Genomic DNA, 17,657 nt, shown 5'->3' on the forward strand with positions numbered 1-17,657 from the left:
GTCATGACATGGGACTTGAACCGGCCAACTGTCTGAAGCTGGCAACTGGGTCAAGCGCTCCACACCATTGAGCCAAGGCACCTTGGGGCATTCAGCAGATGTCTCCTGGTGCTTTTGAGTTTTTATTTTTTATTCAAGAAAGTCAGTGTGCAAAGCAAAGCATCACAGAGACACATGAATAATGTGGGATTTGAACCGTGGACCTGTGGATCACAACTAAGTACAGCCACTCATCACACTGAGCTAAGTGCCACACTGACATGTAAGGTATAACCGGGAACTCATATTTAACCAGCCTTTTAGAATTTAGATGGACATTGAAAATGTTCTTCAGGGGACTTGAACCCTGAATGTCCTGTTTACAAACCCCCGGTTTATCACCTGCGCCACACTGGCATGTAAGGTATAACCGGGAACTCATATTTAACCAGCCTTTTAGAATTTAGATGGACATTGAAAATGTTCTTCAGGGGACTTGAACCCTGAATGTCCTGTTTACAAACCCCCGGTTTATCACCTGCGCCACACTGGCATGTAAGGAATTACCGGGAACTCATATTTAACCAGCCTTTTAGAATTTAGATGGACATTGAAAATGTTCTTCAGGGGACTTGAACCCTGAATGTCCTGTTTACAAACCCCCGGTTTATCACCTGCGCCACACTGGCATGTAAGGTATAACCGGGAACTCATATTTAACAAGCCTTTTAGAATTTAGATGGACATTGAAAATGTTCTTCAGGGGTCCTCCAGCACCTTGATGTCATGACATGGGACTTGAACCGGCCAACTGACTGTAGCAGAGGCAACGGGCCAAGCGCTCCACACCATTACGCCACGGCACCTTTGGGCATTCAGCAGATGTCTCCGGGTGCTTTTGAGTTTTTATTTTTTATTCTAGCCTTGAAAAGTTCAAATTACTGCAGCATTGAGCTGTAGGAGGAACTCCCGATGGTCCTCCAGCACCTTGATGTCATGACATGGGACTTGAACCGGCCAACTGTCTGAAGCTGGCAACTGGGTCAAGCGCTCCACACCATTGAGCCAAGGCACCTTGGGGCATTCAGCAGATGTCTCCTGGTGCTTTTGAGTTTTTATTTTTTATTCAAGAAAGTCAGTGTGCAAAGCAAAGCATCACAGAGACACATGAATAATGTGGGATTTGAACCGTGGACCTGTGGATCACAACTAAGTACAGCCACTCATCACACTGAGCTAAGTGCCACACTGACATGTAAGGTATAACCGGGAACTCATATTTAACCAGCCTTTTAGAATTTAGATGGACATTGAAAATGTTCTTCAGGGGACTTGAACCCTGAATGTCCTGTTTACAAACCCCCGGTTTATCACCTGCGCCACACTGGCATGTAAGGTATAACCGGGAACTCATATTTAACCAGCCTTTTAGAATTTAGATGGACATTGAAAATGTTCTTCAGGGGACTTGAACCCTGAATGTCCTGTTTACAAACCCCCGGTTTATCACCTGCGCCACACTGGCATGTAAGGAATTACCGGGAACTCATATTTAACCAGCCTTTTAGAATTTAGATGGACATTGAAAATGTTCTTCAGGGGACTTGAACCCTGAATGTCCTGTTTACAAACCCCCGGTTTATCACCTGCGCCACACTGGCATGTAAGGTATAACCGGGAACTCATATTTAACAAGCCTTTTAGAATTTAGATGGACATTGAAAATGTTCTTCAGGGGTCCTCCAGCACCTTGATGTCATGACATGGGACTTGAACCGGCCAACTGACTGTAGCAGAGGCAACGGGCCAAGCGCTCCACACCATTACGCCACGGCACCTTTGGGCATTCAGCAGATGTCTCCGGGTGCTTTTGAGTTTTTATTTTTTATTCTAGCCTTGAAAAGTTCAAATTACTGCAGCATTGAGCTGTAGGAGGAACTCCCGATGGTCCTCCAGCACCTTGATGTCATGACATGGGACTTGAACCGGCCAACTGTCTGAAGCTGGCAACTGGGTCAAGCGCTCCACACCATTGAGCCAAGGCACCTTGGGGCATTCAGCAGATGTCTCCTGGTGCTTTTGAGTTTTTATTTTTTATTCAAGAAAGTCAGTGTGCAAAGCAAAGCATCACAGAGACACATGAATAATGTGGGATTTGAACCGTGGAATGCAAAGTGTCAGTAAAGATTTGAGTATGTCGGGGTTCGAACCGGCACACTTCTACTGGGTATACTACGGATATCATTTGACTTATCCGTTGGTCCACTGAGGCACACAATCATTGGGAATTTCTGTGCTGCTTTAAAGTTGTCCTTCTGAAAGTCAGTGTGCAAAGCAAAGCATCACAGAGACACATGAATAATGTGGGATTTGAACCCTGGACCTGTGGATCACAAACACAGACACTCATCACACTGAGCTAACTGCTGGTTACTACAACACAGCTTTTCTGTGCTAGTTGATGTTAAGGATCCGGAACAATTCTCTCTGTTTTACCCCTGCCCTTATTGGCCGCCCAAAAGCATGCAGGTGTGGTATCTATATTTCATGATATTCATATATAAGCCATGTTAAAATGTCCGACTTATACATTTGGTCACTGTGCTAAGGGCATGCTAAATAAGTCAACTGTCACTATCTGCAGTCACTGTGTCTGCAGAGGCCTGTCTTTGATATTTAAAGTCAAGGTGTCGTGGGCCTTAGTCAAGTAGCTTGGCCTGGCCAGGTGTGATAGGGAACTTAGCATTCTATTGTATCCAGGAGAGACCTTTGCTTACCAAGTGGCAATATGTTGATGAATACCGGTATGTAAAGTTTCAGTCTCCACCTCCGTATATCTGTGTCTATGCAAAAACACTGTATATATGTCCTGTAAAATGCAAGGTTTAGGGAGTCTTAAACTGGCCGCGGCAGCTGTTCAGTACGAGGGAGTCCCTGAGCTCCAGGCTCAGGGACAATGGCGAAGCTCTCTGTCTTGGTCTCGGTTGCAATAAAATGATCGACTCTACACTACACTTCAGAACACTCTCTGCCTGCCTTCATTCGTCCGGTGCTTTTGACTACAGCCTACAGCCTGCCGTATTGCTTAGCCGTTTCTGTCTCAAATAGATAGAATTATAGTCAGTGTAAAGGGAGAAATTACACGACACAGGCTCCCATTGGCCCGTGAGTTCCAACCTCTCGGCCAACGGGAGATTGCCCCTGTGTTTCGATCGCGTTGCCACGTCTGCTCGTATCAAGCCTGGCTTCGTCCACTGAAAACGTTTTTATTTCGAGAACATTTTTCTGATTTTATTTGACTTGATTATGTTGTTCTTATTTGCTTGTTGTACTGTCCTGTTTTAATTATGATTGATTTTATTGTGTCACTGTACAGCACTTTGTAACATTGTTAAGAAAGGTGCTTTATAAATAAAATTTACTTACTTACTTACACAAGGCAGGTCGCTGGTTTCCGTGGCAAAACATGGCAACGACCCAGTGCGTCTCACAATGTTGTGATTTCTCTGCATGCATGCAATTAAAATGAATGACCACTAGGTGTCGTCAATGCACAGCGTCTGATCAATAGTTGAAATGTCAATTTTGATTGATTGATTGATTGAAATATTTATTAACAGTTTGCAGAATTACAGTAGGCCTACATTTCAAGCACAAACTCAATACAAAGACTGTTAACTGTGAGTGGACGACCCAATTAAGCCTTACACTTACAAATGCCGTACAGTAGGGGCTATAGCCCATGTTCAAAAATAATGAAAAATGAGGATAATTTTTTTTTAATTCAAAAAACGATGGGCTATAACCCATGTTTTTTGAAATTTTGAATTTTCTTCAAATCCTCAAAAATGATGAAAAACGGCGTGCTATAGTATGCCGTACGGTAGGAGCTATAGCCCATGTTCAAAAATGATGAAAAATGAGGATAACAATTTTTTCAAAAATTCAAAAAACGATGGGCTATAACCCATGTTTTTTGAAATTTTGAATTTTCTTCAAATCCTCAAAAATGATGAAAAACGGCGTGCTATAGTATGCCGTACGGTAGGGGCTATAGCCCATGTTCAAAAATGATGAAAAATGAGGATAACATTTTTTTCAAAAATTCAAAAAACAATGGGCTATAACCCATGTTTTTTGAAATTTTGAATTTTCTTCAAATCCTCAAAAATGATGAAAAACGGCGTGCTATAGTATGCCGTACGGTAGGGGCTATAGCCCATGTTCAAAAATGATGAAAAATGAGGATAACATTTTTTTCAAAAATTCAAAAAACGATGGGCTATAACCCATGTTTTTTGAAATTTTGAATTTTCTTCAAATCCTCAAAAATGATGAAAAACGGCGTGCTATAGTATGCCGTACGGTAGGGGCTATAGCCCATGTTCAAAAATGATGAAAAATGAGGATAACATTTTTTTCAAAAATTCAAAAAACGATGGGCTATAACCCATGTTTTTTGAAATTTTGAATTTTCTTCAAATCCTCAAAAATGATGAAAAACGGCGTGCTATAGTATGCCGTACGGTAGGAGCTATAGCCCATGTTCAAAAATGATGAAAAATGAGGATAATTTTTTTTTCAAAAATTCGAAAAACGATGGGCTATAACCCATGTTTTTTGAAATTTTGAATTTTCTTCAAATCCTCAAAAATGATGAAAAACGGCGTGCTATAGTATGCCGTACGGTAGGGGCTATAGCCCATGTTCAAAAATGATGAAAAATGAGGATAACATTATTTTCAAAAATTCAAAAAACAATGGGCTATAACCCATGTTTTTTGAAATTTAGAATTTTCTTCAAATCCTCAAAAATGATGAAAAACGGCGTGCTATAGTATGCCGTACGGTAGGGGCTATAGCCCATGTTCAAAAATGATGAAAAATGAGGATAACATTTTTTTCAAAAATTCAAAAAACGATGGGCTATAACCCATGTTTTTTGAAATTTTGAATTTTCTTCAAATCCTCAAAAATGATGAAAAACGGCGTGCTATAGTATGCCGTACGGTAGGGGCTATAGCCCATGTTCAAAAATGATGAAAAATGAGGATAACATTTTTTTCAAAAATTCAAAAACGATGGGCTATAACCCATGTTTTTTGAAATTTTGAATTTTCTTCAAATCCTCAAAAATGATGAAAAACGGCGTGCTATAGTATGCCGTACGGTAGGGGCTATAGCCCATGTTCAAAAATGATGAAAAATGAGGATAATTTTTTTTTCAAAAATTCAAAAAACGATGGGCTATAACCCATGTTTTTTGAAATTTTGAATTTTCTTCAAATCCTCAAAAATGATGAAAAACGGCGTGCTATAGTATGCCGTACGGTAGGAGCTATAGCCCAAAATGAGGATAACATTATTTTCAAAAATTCAAAAAACAATGGGCTATAACCCATGTTTTTTGAAATTTAGAATTTTCTTCAAATCCTCAAAAATGATGAAAAACGGCGTGCTATAGTATGCCGTACGGTAGGGGCTATAGCCCATGTTCAAAAATGATGAAAAATGAGGATAACATTTTTTTCAAAAATTCAAAAAACGATGGGCTATAACCCATGTTTTTTGAAATTTTGAATTTTCTTCAAATCCTCAAAAATGATGAAAAACGGCGTGCTATAGTATGCCGTACGGTAGGGGCTATAGCCCATGTTCAAAAATGATGAAAAATGAGGATAACATTTTTTTCAAAAATTCAAAAACGATGGGCTATAACCCATGTTTTTTGAAATTTTGAATTTTCTTCAAATCCTCAAAAATGATGAAAAACGGCGTGCTATAGTATGCCGTACGGTAGGGGCTATAGCCCATGTTCAAAAATGATGAAAAATGAGGATAATTTTTTTTTCAAAAATTCAAAAAACGATGGGCTATAACCCATGTTTTTTTAAATTTTGAATTTTCTTCAAATCCTCAAAAATGATGAAAAACGGCGTGCTATAGTATGCCGTACGGTAGGAGCTATAGCCCATGTTAAAAAATGATGAAAAATGAGGATAACATTTTTTTCAAAAATTCAAAAAACAATGGGCTATAACCCATGTTTTTTGAAATTTTGAATTTTCTTCAAATCCTCAAAAATGATGAAAAACGGCGTGCTATAGTATGCCGTACGGTAGGGGCTATAGCCCATGTTAAAAAATGATGAAAAATGAGGATAACATTTTTTTCAAAAATTCAAAAAACGATGGGCTATAACCCATGTTTTTTGAAATTTTGAATTTTCTTCAAATCCTCAAAAATGATGAAAAACGGCGTGCTATAGTATGCCGTACGGTAGGGGCTATAGCCCATGTTCAAAAATGATGGAAAATGAGGATAACATTTTTTTCAAAAATTCAAAAAACGATGGGCTATAACCCATGTTTTTTGAAATTTTGAATTTTCTTCAAATCCTCAAAAATGATGAAAAACGGCGTGCTATAGTATGCCGTACGGTAGGGGCTATAGCCCATGTTCAAAAATGATGAAAAATGAGGATAACATTTTTTTCAAAAATTCAAAAAACGATGGGCTATAACCCATGTTTTTTGAAATTTTGAATTTTCTTCAAATCCTCAAAAATGATGAAAAACGGCGTGCTATAGTATGCCGTACGGTAGGGGCTATAGCCCATGTTCAAAAATGATGAAAAATGAGGATAACATTTTTTTCAAAAATTCAAAAACGATGGGCTATAACCCATGTTTTTTGAAATTTTGAATTTTCTTCAAATCCTCAAAAATGATGAAAAACGGCGTGCTATAGTATGCCGTACGGTAGGGGCTATAGCCCATGTTCAAAAATGATGAAAAATGAGGATAACATTTTTTTCAAAAATTCAAAAAACGATGGGCTATAACCCATGTTTTTTGAAATTTTGAATTTTCTTCAAATCCTCAAAAATGATGAAAAACGGCGTGCTATAGTATGCCGTACGGTAGGAGCTATAGCCCATGTTCAAAAATGATGAAAAATGAGGATAACATTTTTTTCAAAAATTCAAAAAACAATGGGCTATAACCCATGTTTTTTGAAATTTTGAATTTTCTTCAAATCCTCAAAAATGATGAAAAACGGCGTGCTATAGTATGCCGTACGGTAGGGGCTATAGCCCATGTTCAAAAATGATGAAAAATGAGGATAACATTTTTTTCAAAAATTCAAAAAACGATGGGCTATAACCCATGTTTTTTGAAATTTTGAATTTTCTTCAAATCCTCAAAAATGATGAAAAACGGCGTGCTATAGTATGCCGTACGGTAGGGGCTATAGCCCATGTTCAAAAATGATGAAAAATGAGGATAACATTTTTTTCAAAAATTCAAAAAACGATGGGCTATAACCCATGTTTTTTGAAATTTTGAATTTTCTTCAAATCCTCAAAAATGATGAAAAACGGCGTGCTATAGTATGCCGTACGGTAGGAGCTATAGCCCATGTTCAAAAATGATGAAAAATGAGGATAACATTTTTTTCAAAAATTCAAAAAACAATGGGCTATAACCCATGTTTTTTGAAATTTTGAATTTTCTTCAAATCCTCAAAAATGATGAAAAACGGCGTGCTATAGTATGCCGTACGGTAGGGGCTATAGCCCATGTTCAAAAATGATGAAAAATGAGGATAACATTTTTTTCAAAAATTCAAAAAACGATGGGCTATAACCCATGTTTTTTGAAATTTTGAATTTTCTTAAAATCCTCAAAAATGATGAAAAACGGCGTGCTATAGTATGCCGTACGGTAGGGGCTATAGCCCATGTTCAAAAATGATGAAAAATGAGGATAACATTTTTTTCAAAAATTCAAAAAACGATGGGCTATAACCCATGTTTTTTGAAATTTTGAATTTTCTTCAAATCCTCAAAAATGATGAAAAACGGCGTGCTATAGTATGCCGTACGGTAGGGGCTATAGCCCATGTTCAAAAATGATGAAAAATGAGGATAACATTTTTTTCAAAAATTCAAAAACGATGGGCTATAACCCATGTTTTTTGAAATTTTGAATTTTCTTCAAATCCTCAAAAATGATGAAAAACGGCGTGCTATAGTATGCCGTACGGTAGGGGCTATAGCCCATGTTCAAAAATGATGAAAAATGAGGATAACATTTTTTTCAAAAATTCAAAAAACGATGGGCTATAACCCATGTTTTTTGAAATTTTGAATTTTCTTCAAATCCTCAAAAATGATGAAAAACGGCGTGCTATAGTATGCCGTACGGTAGGAGCTATAGCCCATGTTCAAAAATGATGAAAAATGAGGATAACATTTTTTTCAAAAATTCAAAAAACAATGGGCTATAACCCATGTTTTTTGAAATTTTGAATTTTCTTCAAATCCTCAAAAATGATGAAAAACGGCGTGCTATAGTATGCCGTACGGTAGGGGCTATAGCCCATGTTCAAAAATGATGAAAAATGAGGATAACATTTTTTTCAAAAATTCAAAAAACGATGGGCTATAACCCATGTTTTTTGAAATTTTGAATTTTCTTCAAATCCTCAAAAATGATGAAAAACGGCGTGCTATAGTATGCCGTACGGTAGGGGCTATAGCCCATGTTCAAAAATGATGAAAAATGAGGATAACATTTTTTTCAAAAATTCAAAAAACGATGGGCTATAACCCATGTTTTTTGAAATTTTGAATTTTCTTCAAATCCTCAAAAATGATGAAAAACGGCGTGCTATAGTATGCCGTACGGTAGGAGCTATAGCCCATGTTCAAAAATGATGAAAAATGAGGATAACATTTTTTTCAAAAATTCAAAAAACAATGGGCTATAACCCATGTTTTTTGAAATTTTGAATTTTCTTCAAATCCTCAAAAATGATGAAAAACGGCGTGCTATAGTATGCCGTACGGTAGGGGCTATAGCCCATGTTCAAAAATGATGAAAAATGAGGATAACATTTTTTTCAAAAATTCAAAAAACGATGGGCTATAACCCATGTTTTTTGAAATTTTGAATTTTCTTAAAATCCTCAAAAATGATGAAAAACGGCGTGCTATAGTATGCCGTACGGTAGGGGCTATAGCCCATGTTCAAAAATGATGAAAAATGAGGATAACATTTTTTTCAAAAATTCAAAAAACGATGGGCTATAACCCATGTTTTTTGAAATTTTGAATTTTCTTCAAATCCTCAAAAATGATGAAAAACGGCGTGCTATAGTATGCCGTACGGTAGGGGCTATAGCCCATGTTCAAAAATGATGAAAAATGAGGATAACATTTTTTTCAAAAATTCAAAAACGATGGGCTATAACCCATGTTTTTTGAAATTTTGAATTTTCTTCAAATCCTCAAAAATGATGAAAAACGGCGTGCTATAGTATGCCGTACGGTAGGGGCTATAGCCCATGTTCAAAAATGATGAAAAATGAGGATAACATTTTTTTCAAAAATTCAAAAAACGATGGGCTATAACCCATGTTTTTTGAAATTTTGAATTTTCTTCAAATCCTCAAAAATGATGAAAAACGGCGTGCTATAGTATGCCGTACGGTAGGGGCTATAGCCCATGTTCAAAAATGATGAAAAATGAGGATAACATTTTTTTCAAAAATTCAAAAAACGATGGGCTATAACCCATGTTTTTTGAAATTTTGAATTTTCTTCAAATCCTCAAAAATGATGAAAAACGGCGTGCTATAGTATGCCGTACGGTAGGAGCTATAGCCCATGTTCAAAAATGATGAAAAATGAGGATAACATTTTTTTCAAAAATTCAAAAAACAATGGGCTATAACCCATGTTTTTTGAAATTTTGAATTTTCTTCAAATCCTCAAAAATGATGAAAAACGGCGTGCTATAGTATGCCGTACGGTAGGGGCTATAGCCCATGTTCAAAAATGATGAAAAATGAGGATAACATTTTTTTCAAAAATTCAAAAAACGATGGGCTATAACCCATGTTTTTTGAAATTTTGAATTTTCTTCAAATCCTCAAAAATGATGAAAAACGGCGTGCTATAGTATGCCGTACGGTAGGGGCTATAGCCCATGTTCAAAAATGATGAAAAATGAGGATAACATTTTTTTCAAAAATTCAAAAAACGATGGGCTATAACCCATGTTTTTTGAAATTTTGAATTTTCTTCAAATCCTCAAAAATGATGAAAAACGGCGTGCTATAGTATGCCGTACGGTAGGAGCTATAGCCCATGTTCAAAAATGATGAAAAATGAGGATAACATTTTTTTCAAAAATTCAAAAAACAATGGGCTATAACCCATGTTTTTTGAAATTTTGAATTTTCTTCAAATCCTCAAAAATGATGAAAAACGGCGTGCTATAGTATGCCGTACGGTAGGGGCTATAGCCCATGTTCAAAAATGATGAAAAATGAGGATAACATTTTTTTCAAAAATTCAAAAAACGATGGGCTATAACCCATGTTTTTTGAAATTTTGAATTTTCTTAAAATCCTCAAAAATGATGAAAAACGGCGTGCTATAGTATGCCGTACGGTAGGGGCTATAGCCCATGTTCAAAAATGATGAAAAATGAGGATAACATTTTTTTCAAAAATTCAAAAAACGATGGGCTATAACCCATGTTTTTTGAAATTTTGAATTTTCTTCAAATCCTCAAAAATGATGAAAAACGGCGTGCTATAGTATGCCGTACGGTAGGGGCTATAGCCCATGTTCAAAAATGATGAAAAATGAGGATAACATTTTTTTCAAAAATTCAAAAACGATGGGCTATAACCCATGTTTTTTGAAATTTTGAATTTTCTTCAAATCCTCAAAAATGATGAAAAACGGCGTGCTATAGTATGCCGTACGGTAGGGGCTATAGCCCATGTTCAAAAATGATGAAAAATGAGGATAACATTTTTTTCAAAAATTCAAAGAAACGATGGGCTATAACCCATGTTTTTTGAAATTTTGAATTTTCTTCAAATCCTCAAAAATGATGAAAAACGGCGTGCTATAGTATGCCGTACGGTAGGAGCTATAGCCCATGTTCAAAAATGATGAAAAATGAGGATAACATTTTTTTCAAAAATTCAAAAAACAATGGGCTATAACCCATGTTTTTTGAAATTTTGAATTTTCTTCAAATCCTCAAAAATGATGAAAAACGGCGTGCTATAGTATGCCGTACGGTAGGGGCTATAGCCCATGTTCAAAAATGATGAAAAATGAGGATAACATTTTTTTCAAAAATTCAAAAAACGATGGGCTATAACCCATGTTTTTTGAAATTTTGAATTTTCTTCAAATCCTCAAAAATGATGAAAAACGGCGTGCTATAGTATGCCGTACGGTAGGGGCTATAGCCCATGTTCAAAAATGATGAAAAATGAGGATAACATTTTTTTCAAAAATTCAAAAAACGATGGGCTATAACCCATGTTTTTTGAAATTTTGAATTTTCTTCAAATCCTCAAAAATGATGAAAAACGGCGTGCTATAGTATGCCGTACGGTAGGAGCTATAGCCCATGTTCAAAAATGATGAAAAATGAGGATAACATTTTTTTCAAAAATTCAAAAAACAATGGGCTATAACCCATGTTTTTTGAAATTTTGAATTTTCTTCAAATCCTCAAAAATGATGAAAAACGGCGTGCTATAGTATGCCGTACGGTAGGGGCTATAGCCCATGTTCAAAAATGATGAAAAATGAGGATAACATTTTTTTCAAAAATTCAAAAAACGATGGGCTATAACCCATGTTTTTTGAAATTTTGAATTTTCTTAAAATCCTCAAAAATGATGAAAAACGGCGTGCTATAGTATGCCGTACGGTAGGGGCTATAGCCCATGTTCAAAAATGATGAAAAATGAGAATAACATTTTTTTCAAAAATTCAAAAAACGATGGGCTATAACCCATGTTTTTTGAAATTTTGAATTTTCTTAAAATCCTCAAAAATGATGAAAAACGGCGTGCTATAGTATGCCGTACGGTAGGGGCTATAGCCCATGTTCAAAAATGATGAAAAATGAGGATAACATTTTTTTCAAAAATTCAAAAAACGATGGGCTATAACCCATGTTTTTTGAAATTTTGAATTTTCTTCAAATCCTCAAAAATGATGAAAAACGGCGTGCTATAGTATGCCGTACGGTAGGGGCTATAGCCCATGTTCAAAAATGATGAAAAATGAGGATAACATTTTTTTCAAAAATTCAAAAACGATGGGCTATAACCCATGTTTTTTGAAATTTTGAATTTTCTTCAAATCCTCAAAAATGATGAAAAACGGCGTGCTATAGTATGCCGTACGGTAGGGGCTATAGCCCATGTTCAAAAATGATGAAAAATGAGGATAACATTTTTTTCAAAAATTCAAAGAAACGATGGGCTATAACCCATGTTTTTTGAAATTTTGAATTTTCTTCAAATCCTCAAAAATGATGAAAAACGGCGTGCTATAGTATGCCGTACGGTAGGAGCTATAGCCCATGTTCAAAAATGATGAAAAATGAGGATAACATTTTTTTCAAAAATTCAAAAAACAATGGGCTATAACCCATGTTTTTTGAAATTTTGAATTTTCTTCAAATCCTCAAAAATGATGAAAAACGGCGTGCTATAGTATGCCGTACGGTAGGGGCTATAGCCCATGTTCAAAAATGATGAAAAATGAGGATAACATTTTTTTCAAAAATTCAAAAAACGATGGGCTATAACCCATGTTTTTTGAAATTTTGAATTTTCTTCAAATCCTCAAAAATGATGAAAAACGGCGTGCTATAGTATGCCGTACGGTAGGGGCTATAGCCCATGTTCAAAAATGATGAAAAATGAGGATAACATTTTTTTCAAAAATTCAAAAAACGATGGGCTATAACCCATGTTTTTTGAAATTTTGAATTTTCTTCAAATCCTCAAAAATGATGAAAAACGGCGTGCTATAGTATGCCGTACGGTAGGAGCTATAGCCCATGTTCAAAAATGATGAAAAATGAGGATAACATTTTTTTCAAAAATTCAAAAAACAATGGGCTATAACCCATGTTTTTTGAAATTTTGAATTTTCTTCAAATCCTCAAAAATGATGAAAAACGGCGTGCTATAGTATGCCGTACGGTAGGGGCTATAGCCCATGTTCAAAAATGATGAAAAATGAGGATAACATTTTTTTCAAAAATTCAAAAAACGATGGGCTATAACCCATGTTTTTTGAAATTTTGAATTTTCTTAAAATCCTCAAAAATGATGAAAAACGGCGTGCTATAGTATGCCGTACGGTAGGGGCTATAGCCCATGTTCAAAAATGATGAAAAATGAGGATAACATTTTTTTCAAAAATTCAAAAAACGATGGGCTATAACCCATGTTTTTTGAAATTTTGAATTTTCTTCAAATCCTCAAAAATGATGAAAAACGGCGTGCTATAGTATGCCGTACGGTAGGGGCTATAGCCCATGTTCAAAAATGATGAAAAATGAGGATAACATTTTTTTCAAAAATTCAAAAACGATGGGCTATAACCCATGTTTTTTGAAATTTTGAATTTTCTTCAAATCCTCAAAAATGATGAAAAACGGCGTGCTATAGTATGCCGTACGGTAGGGGCTATAGCCCATGTTCAAAAATGATGAAAAATGAGGATAACATTTTTTTCAAAAATTCAAAAAACGATGGGCTATAACCCATGTTTTTTGAAATTTTGAATTTTCTTCAAATCCTCAAAAATGATGAAAAACGGCGTGCTATAGTATGCCGTACGGTAGGGGCTATAGCCCATGTTCAAAAATGATGAAAAATGAGGATAACATTTTTTTCAAAAATTCAAAAAACGATGGGCTATAACCCATGTTTTTTGAAATTTTGAATTTTCTTCAAATCCTCAAAAATGATGAAAAACGGCGTGCTATAGTATGCCGTACGGTAGGAGCTATAGCCCATGTTCAAAAATGATGAAAAATGAGGATAACATTTTTTTCAAAAATTCAAAAAACAATGGGCTATAACCCATGTTTTTTGAAATTTTGAATTTTCTTCAAATCCTCAAAAATGATGAAAAACGGCGTGCTATAGTATGCCGTACGGTAGGGGCTATAGCCCATGTTCAAAAATGATGAAAAATGAGGATAACATTTTTTTCAAAAATTCAAAAAACGATGGGCTATAACCCATGTTTTTTGAAATTTTGAATTTTCTTCAAATCCTCAAAAATGATGAAAAACGGCGTGCTATAGTATGCCGTACGGTAGGGGCTATAGCCCATGTTCAAAAATGATGAAAAATGAGGATAACATTTTTTTCAAAAATTCAAAAAACGATGGGCTATAACCCATGTTTTTTGAAATTTTGAATTTTCTTCAAATCCTCAAAAATGATGAAAAACGGCGTGCTATAGTATGCCGTACGGTAGGAGCTATAGCCCATGTTCAAAAATGATGAAAAATGAGGATAACATTTTTTTCAAAAATTCAAAAAACAATGGGCTATAACCCATGTTTTTTGAAATTTTGAATTTTCTTCAAATCCTCAAAAATGATGAAAAACGGCGTGCTATAGTATGCCGTACGGTAGGGGCTATAGCCCATGTTCAAAAATGATGAAAAATGAGGATAACATTTTTTTCAAAAATTCAAAAACAATGGGCTATAACCCATGTTTTTTGAAAGTTTTAATTTTCTTCAAATCCTCAAAAATGATGAAAAACGGCGTGCTATAGTATGCCGTACGGTAGGGGCTATAGCCCATGTTCAAAAATGATGAAAAATGAGGATAACATTTTTTTCAAAAGTTCCAAAAACGATGGGCTATAACCCATGTTTTTTGAAATTTTGAATTTTCTTCAAATCCTCAAAAATGATGAAAAACGGCGTGCTATAGTATGCCGTACGGTAGGGGCTATAGCCCATGTTCAAAAATGATGAAAAATGAGGATAACATTTTTTTCAAAAATTCAAAAAACGATGGGCTATAACCCATGTTTTTTGAAATTTTGAATTTTCTTCAAATCCTCAAAAATGATGAAAAACGGCGTGCTATAGTATGCCGTACGGTAGGGGCTATAGCCCATGTTCAAAAATGATGAAAAATGAGGATAACATTTTTTTCAAAAATTCAAAAAACGATGGGCTATAACCCATGTTTTTTGAAATTTTGAATTTTCTTCAAATCCTCAAAAATGATGAAAAACGGCGTGCTATAGTATGCCGTACGGTAGGAGCTATAGCCCATGTTCAAAAATGATGAAAAATGAGGATAACATTTTTTTCAAAAATTCAAAAAACAATGGGCTATAACCCATGTTTTTTGAAATTTTGAAATTTCTTCAAATCCTCAAAAATGATGAAAAACGGCGTGCTATAGTATGCCGTACGGTAGGGGCTATAGCCCATGTTCAAAAATGATGAAAAATGAGGATAACATTTTTTTCAAAAATTCAAAAACGATGGGCTATAACCCATGTTTTTTGAAATTTTGAATTTTCTTCAAATCCTCAAAAATGATGAAAAACGGCGTATGCCGTACGGTAGGGGCTATAGCCCATGTTCAAAAATGATGAAAAATGAGGATAACATCTTTTTCAAAAATTAAAAAAACGATGGGCTATAACCCATGTTTTTTGAAATTTTGTATTTTCTTCAAATCCTCAAAAATGGCGTGCTATAGTATGCCGTACGGTAGGAGCTATAGCCCATGTTCAAAAATGATGAAAAATGAGGATAATTTTTTTTTCAAAAATTCAAAAAACGATGGGCTATAACCCATGTTTTTTGAAATTTTGAATTTTCTTCAAATCCTCAAAAATGATGAAAAACGGCGTGCTATAGTATGCCGTACGGTAGGGGCTATAGCCCATGTTCAAAAATGATGAAAAATGAGGATAACATTTTTTTCAAAAATAAAAAAAACGATGGGCTATAACCCATGTTTTTTGAAATTTTGAATTTTCTTCAAATCCTCAAAAATGATGAAAAACGGCGTGCTATAGTATGCCGTACGGTAGGAGCTATAGCCCATGTTCAAAAATGATGAAAAATGAGGATAACATTTTTTTCAAAAATTCAAAAAACGATGGGCTATAACCCATGTTTTTTGAAATTTTGAATTTTCTTCAAATCCTCAAAAATGATGAAAAATGGCGTGCTATAGTATGCCGTACGGTAGGGGCTATAGCCCATGTTCAAAAATGATGAAAAATGAGGATAACATTTTTTTCAAAAATTCAAAAAACGATGGGCTATAACCCATGTTTTTTGAAATTTTGAATTTTCTTCAAATCCTCAAAAATGATGAAAAACGGCGTGCTATAGTATGCCGTACGGTAGGGGCTATAGCCCATGTTCAAAAATGATGAAAAATGAGGATAACATTTTTTTCAAAAATTCAAAAAACGATGGGCTATAACCCATGTTTTTTGAAATTTTGAATTTTCTTCAAATCCTCAAAAATGATGAAAAACGGCGTGCTATAGTATGCCGTACGGTAGGGGCTATACCCCATGTTCAAAAATGATGAAAAATGAGGATAACATTTTTTTCAAAAATTCAAAAACAATGGGCTATAACCCATGTTTTTTGAAAGTTTTAATTTTCTTCAAATCCTCAAAAATGATGAAAAACGGCGTGCTATAGTATGCCGTACGGTAGGGGCTATAGCCCATGTTCAAAAATGATGAAAAATGAGGATAACATTTTTTTCAAAAATTCCAAAAACGATGGGCTATAACCCATGTTTTTTGAAATTTTGAATTTTCTTCAAATCCTCAAAAATGATGAAATACGGCGTGCTATAGTATGCCGTACGGTAGGGGCTATACCCCATGTTCAAAAATGATGAAAAATGAGGATAACATTTTTTTCAAAAATTCAAAAACAATGGGCTATAACCCATGTTTTTTGAAAGTTTGAATTTTCTTCAAATCCTCAAAAATGATGAAAAACGGCGTGCTATAGTATGCCGTACGGTAGGGGCTATAGCCCATGTTCAAAAATGATGAAAAATGAGGATAACATTTTTTTCAAAAATTCCAAAAACGATGGGCTATAACCCATGTTTTTTGAAATTTTGAATTTTCTTCAAATCCTCAAAAATGATGAAAAACGGCGTGCTATAGTATGCCGTACAGTAGGGGCTATAGCCCATGTTCAAAAATGATGAAAAATGAGGATAACATTTTTTTCAAAAATTCAAAAAACGATGGGCTATAACCCATGTTTTTTGAAATTTTGAATTTTCTTCAAATCCTCAAAAATGATGAAAAACGGCGTGCTATAGTATGCCGTAAGGTAGGGGCTATAGCCCATGTTCAAAAATGATGAAAAATGAGGATAACATTTTTTTCAAAAATTCAAAAAACGATGGGCTATAACCCATGTTTTTTGAAATTTTTAATTTTCTTCAAATCCTCAAAAATGATGAAAAACGGCGTGCTATAGTATGCCGTACGGTAGGGGCTATAGCCCATGTTCAAAAATGATGAAAAATGAGGATAACATTTTTTTCAAAAATTCCAAAAACGATGGGCTATAACCCATGTTTTTTGAAATTTTGAATTTTCTTCAAATCCTCAAAAATGATGAAAAACGGCGTGCTATAGTATGCCGTACAGTAGGGGCTATAGCCCATGTTCAAAAATGATGAAAAATGAGGATAACATTTTTTTCAAAAATTCAAAAAACGATGGGCTATAACCCATGTTTTTTGAAATTTTGAATTTTCTTCAAATCCTCAAAAATGATGAAAAACGGCGTGCTATAGTATGC

The 17,657-nt window shown here is 35.0% G+C and overlaps 1 protein-coding gene across 4 annotated transcripts in view; it reads right to left on the reverse strand.

The window, feature by feature from the left end:
- rhbdl3 (rhomboid, veinlet-like 3) overlaps positions 1–17,657 on the reverse strand; it is a 116,910-nt gene that overhangs the window by 27,367 nt on the left and 71,886 nt on the right. The gene's annotated exons all lie outside the window — the stretch shown is intronic.

This window comes from Protomyctophum bolini (genome assembly GCF_963924005.1).
Source record: "Protomyctophum bolini genome assembly, chromosome: 3".
Classification (NCBI taxonomy): domain Eukaryota; kingdom Metazoa; phylum Chordata; class Actinopteri; order Myctophiformes; family Myctophidae; genus Protomyctophum; species Protomyctophum bolini.